This window comes from Thrips palmi, unplaced genomic scaffold (genome assembly GCF_012932325.1).
Source record: "Thrips palmi isolate BJ-2018 unplaced genomic scaffold, TpBJ-2018v1 HiC_scaffold_18, whole genome shotgun sequence".
Taxonomy (NCBI): Eukaryota; Metazoa; Arthropoda; class Insecta; order Thysanoptera; family Thripidae; genus Thrips; species Thrips palmi.
Window position 1 is genome coordinate 12,868,943 of NW_023144627.1, and position 5,664 is coordinate 12,874,606.

Genomic DNA, 5,664 nt, shown 5'->3' on the forward strand with positions numbered 1-5,664 from the left:
GGACGTCCATTGTTACTGGTGAAATTTTGGGGTCCCCCATTTCGGCATAAAGTGCTGGTAACTGCTTTAAACCTAAATGGCCACCATCTTGGGTGGGCCTAGGCCAAGCCCAGCCTGTGACGACAGCCATTAAGTTTAGGTTAATGCTCTGAAGGAAATGTTAGCATGGCACACGCGAAATGGCGGATGTAACAATGGGGGTACCTTACTACGTTCTGCGAACAGACTGCACGGGTTTGGTGGTGACGATAAACAGTCAGTTTGCGGCAAGGAGGGGCAGCCTTGGCAAGGGCGGAGGTACTAACTTCTCTGATCCTGCTGCAGTACGCGCCAAACCGCCTGGAAGGGAGACATCATGATATTTCAGCATCTCATTCCTCGCCTCGTTTAATTAGGGGCTCAGCGGGGCTTCCGAAAAGTGTCGCTCTGTCTCACTCGCACTCGTGGCGTTCTCGCAGAAGTGCGAGAGAGACAGAGCGATGAAGAGTCGCTCCGCGTGACCCGCGGATGAACGGGCTGTTAAAGGCGGCAGTTACAGTCGGGTAATTTCAGTGACTTGTTTGAGCCCCTGGTCCCTGGTTTGAGCGGCGCAAAACCACACAGCAGAACGGTCGCGTTTTGTGCCGGCCGGCCAGTTTCGACACAGGCCCGCGCAGCAGAGCAACTAGTGCAGTGCTGGGTATCTCGGATGGAAAATCTGGCTCGCGTCCATCATGCCGTTTGGAATAGCCGTAAATACAACGAGGTCGCCGTCAAAAGATTATTTTGCGCCTGGAAAGCGACTAACGAAATTCGTGCCCAAAAGATCGATCCGCCGTACCGCCGCGAAGCGAAAGACTCGCCGACACACAGGCTAGCCGCTAGAGTGTCCCTACACCAGCAAACAGACCTGATGATGCACATGTCACGGAAATTACTTACACCGCCGCACAAGCCAGCCATTGTCCATTGTATGGTGCCCACCCGGCCACCCGGCCATTGCTCATCAGCGAGTGTCAACGGGAGATGGGCCGTTGTGGTCGCCGGGGCCGCTGGCTGCCGCTGGCTGGCGTTGGCTCGCTGCTGGTGTTAAGCGACGTCATTCTCGTCTACCGCGCGTTTCAAAACAGTGCGACCAACTTTGCAATTTTCGCCAGCCTAGGTTCGTCTGTGCTGATCTTTTCGTTGCCGCCGTGCGCTTGGCTTTCAGCGCCTCCTCCACTGTGTCGTCGCGAGGCGGCCGATAACGTGTTTTTCTCACTCTAAGGCTTTTAGGCTGAGGGTATGTCGCAGCGCGTCGCCCCGCGCTGTAAATCAAGCCTCAGTCTCCGCCTCCCAGGCGACAGCGATGTCGTACTTTCGTCGCCATGTGACTTACCATAAAATAGGAGGAAAACGTCTTCCGCCGCTGGGTGACGGATATATTAAATTTTATCCTTTATCCAACAGGAGTACAAAAAACTGCCAGTAGTCCCACCAAACAATGCTAATTTTTCAAAACTGCTGATCATCTTGATGATGATAAATCTGAGAAAAAATAGTTTGCACGTTTCTTTCGTAAGTGTCCGGCAGGATCACGCATCCAAATGAGTCGTCATCGTTCACTGAATGGACTCGCGCTTTATAATTATTCCCAGACAATGCCGTGCGATTGGCAATCAATAAACCGGATCCTCGGACCCCACACAAACACGCACGCCGGCGTTTCCCAAGCGCGCCGCTGTTCGCACACTTGTCAACCGTTGTCGAAATGACGTAGAATCTCAGCGACGGCCCATCGTTTACCTCAAGTTCCTAGTCGGACCTGTTCCCTTCCCCCTCCCCCAGCCTTTCCACACCCATTCTTGGCCCCGCTCCAGCCAATGGGCGTGCGCGCATCCAGGGATGAGAGTCGCGTGTTGCAAGTGGCGCGGGCCAATTTCACGGCCGAAATAATGTGTGTTTACCGCATTTGTCACAGAAATTCGCTGACGGTGTGTCGGCGTGGCGTGCCAGTCGTTTGGCTTCCACACCTCCGAGGCCGCGTCGGACACAATAGGCGGAACAATATCATTAGACACAAAAATAAAATAACCATTTCGACGAGGAAAAACTTGTAGGGTGGCGTCAGAATGCGTCAGCGGCGAAAAGGAGAAAAAGTCGGTAGTGATCTAATGAGGCCTAAATGCCTCTGCAGTGTGCCCTACCTCAGTCTCCCTAGCCACACGTTTAGCAGCACCGGTCAACCTAACCTGAAATCCCGCGTTCAAGTCCAAGTCAGTTCCATAATCTTTTGAGCATACATGTATGTCCATCTGCTACACTTTACCTTACCAACACAAATAAGATCCTGGGCACGTTTTTCACGTACAATCACAGAGACTTTTCCAAAAATGTGTTGTATCCTTGTACTTAATTCTTTTCTGGGGACAAGCAGCGTAAATTTTTTTGCGAATCGTCGTTTCCGAGGCTCCAGACCTCAAGGACCACCGTTTTGACAAACGACCTCTGCTCATGCAGTGGCGGGCTGGCGGGCTGCGGTCGGATGAGTCGGATGTCGGTCTGCAATGAGCCATCAGCGATCAGCGGCACTTTCTCCGCAAAATCGGCCCTCTCCCTCTCCCACTCGCCTTTTGTTCGTCATTGTCTCTCTCTCTACGTCGCGTCACCCGGGGAGGAGGAGGAGGAGGAGAAGAGAGAGAGGAAGGTTTGGCGGTGCTCTGGCTATGAGTGCGCTTCGAGTGAGATGAATGGGAGAGGCAGTCGGTCGCGATGATCTATCATCAGGCCGATGCAGCAGGAACCGGCAGGAACGCACAATGCAACCTTTCTTCCCCGTCTCCTCTCCCTTCTTCTTCTTCTTCTTCTTCTTCTTCTTCTTCTTCTTCTTCTTCTTCTTCTTCTTCTTCTTCTTCTTCTTCTTCTTCTTCTTCTTCTCCTTCTTCTTCTTGCTCCTCCTTCTGCTCTTCTTCTTTTGGAAACGCATTTAGGCTTGCGACCCAGCAGCAGGTCTCAATGTAATACGAGGATTATTATGTTCTCGGCTTGAGAGGGTTACTGGTTCTGCAGGTGCCCCCCGCACACGCGGTCGGGTCACCCTCTTTATTTTCGTTATATTTTTTTTGTTTTCTCGGCCCCCTTGTACGAAATTCGAATTTACTACTGCCTGGCTCACGCCGTTCCAAAGCTGCCGTCCCCTTTTTATCGTCTTTCCTCTTTGTCGGGTGTCGTCCCGGGACTCCAGCTCGGCCGCGTCCGAGGCGAGCGAGACTTTCCACGCAGCCTCGCGCGGAGTCCCGCGGAGGAGGAGGAGGCTCTCTGAGGGGCAGGGGAGGGGGGTTACGTCAGGATGCCGCGCGAAGACGCCGCACGAGGCGTGAAGGGCGGCGGGGAGGGGGGAGGGGGGCTTGTGACCTTTGCGGCGCCGGGGCCCCGGTTGGGCAGGACGGGCCCTGCACCGTACCGGCACGGGGGCGTGGCGGGGCGTGGTGAGGCGCGGCGGGGCGGGGCGGCATGCATTCATAGAGCATTCCGATCCGAACTCGCGACTCGTTGCAGCCCGGCCGTTTATTATATTTCACGGCGACAGCTTTTTATAGGACTCACTCATATTTCCGCGCCGCGGCGGTGAAAGCCGTGCGCTTGCGTTTCGGCCGCCGGCGGCGGGGATCGAACCCGGGCCTCGGCCGCCGCCGACACCTGCATGCCGCGGATGCCTTGCCGGTTACGAGAGAGGCGGGCGGGCCGCGGGGTCGGCTTACCGCCGCGCTTACCGCCGCGCTTAGCCGCCATTCCCTTTCCGTCACACCGTCGCACCGTCTCACCTAAACGCGGCGTAACCCGGGCGCTAAGCGTAACAGGGCGTCGGCCGGCGTCGCCGCGATGATCGGGAGGGCGGTGGAAAGGTCGCGCCACTGCGAGGAGATCGGCAGGGACCGGCGCTGCGATTCGGACCGCCGCTCGGACCGCCCCGGGCCGCAGGGCGCCAGGCGGCTTGCCAGGCGGCGCCAGGGCGGGAAGGCACCTGTTGTTGTCATTGTAGCGAATAAGGGTTATGAAGGCGGTGTCGCAAGTCCGTCCACCCGTCGGTCAGCGGGGCGGCAGCACACGTCGAGGTGGCTACACTGCACAGTTACAGTCGGCGGCGAAGTCCGGCAAAAGCGCTTTGCCGAGTCGAGGGCCCACTCTGGACGGACGCGATGAAAAAAAAACTTGCAAGCGCACGCCTGCAGCTCGGTTGGGTCAACACCTTTGTAGCGCTTCGGACCGGCCAAGCATGTGGACGCGTCTCCCGTTACAGTGCACAAGACAGCTTGGCGACCATCAAGTCACTGCACTGAGAAAAAAGTCTGGTTAAAAGTACCAGACCAATCCTAGTTAAATGAATACTAGTTACTCATACGAGAATCCTAGTAACTCTCACCAGATGATCAGTTGCAGTAACCAGATCGGGTGTTGTGACATTTACCAGGTGTCTGGTTAAATCCTGTAAATTTTACCGCTGTTCCACTGGCACCTACGAAAAACTCGGATATTCGTTCAATGAAAGTTCAGGGTGTCGAAGAATGCAACCGTGTTATTTTCGGGGTTTAAACCAAAGAACTGGGGTATTTCCCGAGCAGACGCGTGGACCTGGGGCCGCTCGGCCGCGCGCGCGGGCGAGGGGCGCAGGACGCTTCGTCAAAAGGCGGCGCCAGGGTGGAAGGCACTGTTGTTGTCATTGTAGCGAATAAGGTATGAAGGCGGTGTCGCAAGTCGTCCACCGTCGGTTCAGCGGGGCGGCAGCACACGTCGAGGTGGCTTCACTGCACAGTTACAGTCGGCGGCGAAGTCCGGCAAAAGCGCTCCGCGAGTCGAGGGCCCACTCTGGACGGACGCGATAAAAAAAACTTGCAAGCGCACGCCTCAGCTCGTGGTCAACACCTTTGTAGCGCTTCGACCGGCCAAGCATGTGGACGAGTCTCCCGTTACAGTGCACAAGACAGCTTGGCGACCATCAAGTCATGTTCTGCGTGCTTCCATGTGTTACAGCTCGGCAAGCATGCAGCGGTTGTGACACTGCAGAAAGCATGCACCTGTGTCCACCGAGCACGCACTCGCGACAAAGTGCGAAGTTCGAGACGCGCGGCGAAGTGGATTCCGGGTCCAAAAGCAAAACGACAGAAGTTCCCTTTTCTGGGTAGAAAAGGAAGAGGACTCCGGGCGTCCCAGTTATCGGGGGATTCCTCAATGCAACCGGCGGGCCGCGCGGGTGTGTCAGAGCGGTGAGCAGTGGAGTGGCATCGTGAATAGTGGTAAAGCAACACGCACACACACACATACACACAGGCTGACCAGCCGCGGCGCCGCCGGGTGGCAACTCTAGCAGAGGGGCCCGCGGGCTGCCGGGGGCAGAGTGGCCTGGCTAGCAGCATGCTGGCAGGCAGGCGGGATGATGTCAGCGGGGTCACCGGAGTGGTCCCGTCGCTGCAGGCCCCGCCGGCCCCGCCGGCCCTGCCCCCTCTCGGCTGCATCCCCGACAAGTGTGTCAGTGCGACCATCTCCCTCCCTCTCCAACGCCAGTCCGGCCCGGCGCGGCCCGGCGCCCGGTGGAGGGGGCGGCGCGTCTTCTCGCCGCCCCCACCCCGCCCCCACCCCGCCCCCGTGGCGGTGCCCCCAGCCCGGGCTGGGACAATGCGGCGACTTGGACCTCGCATTCACCACACA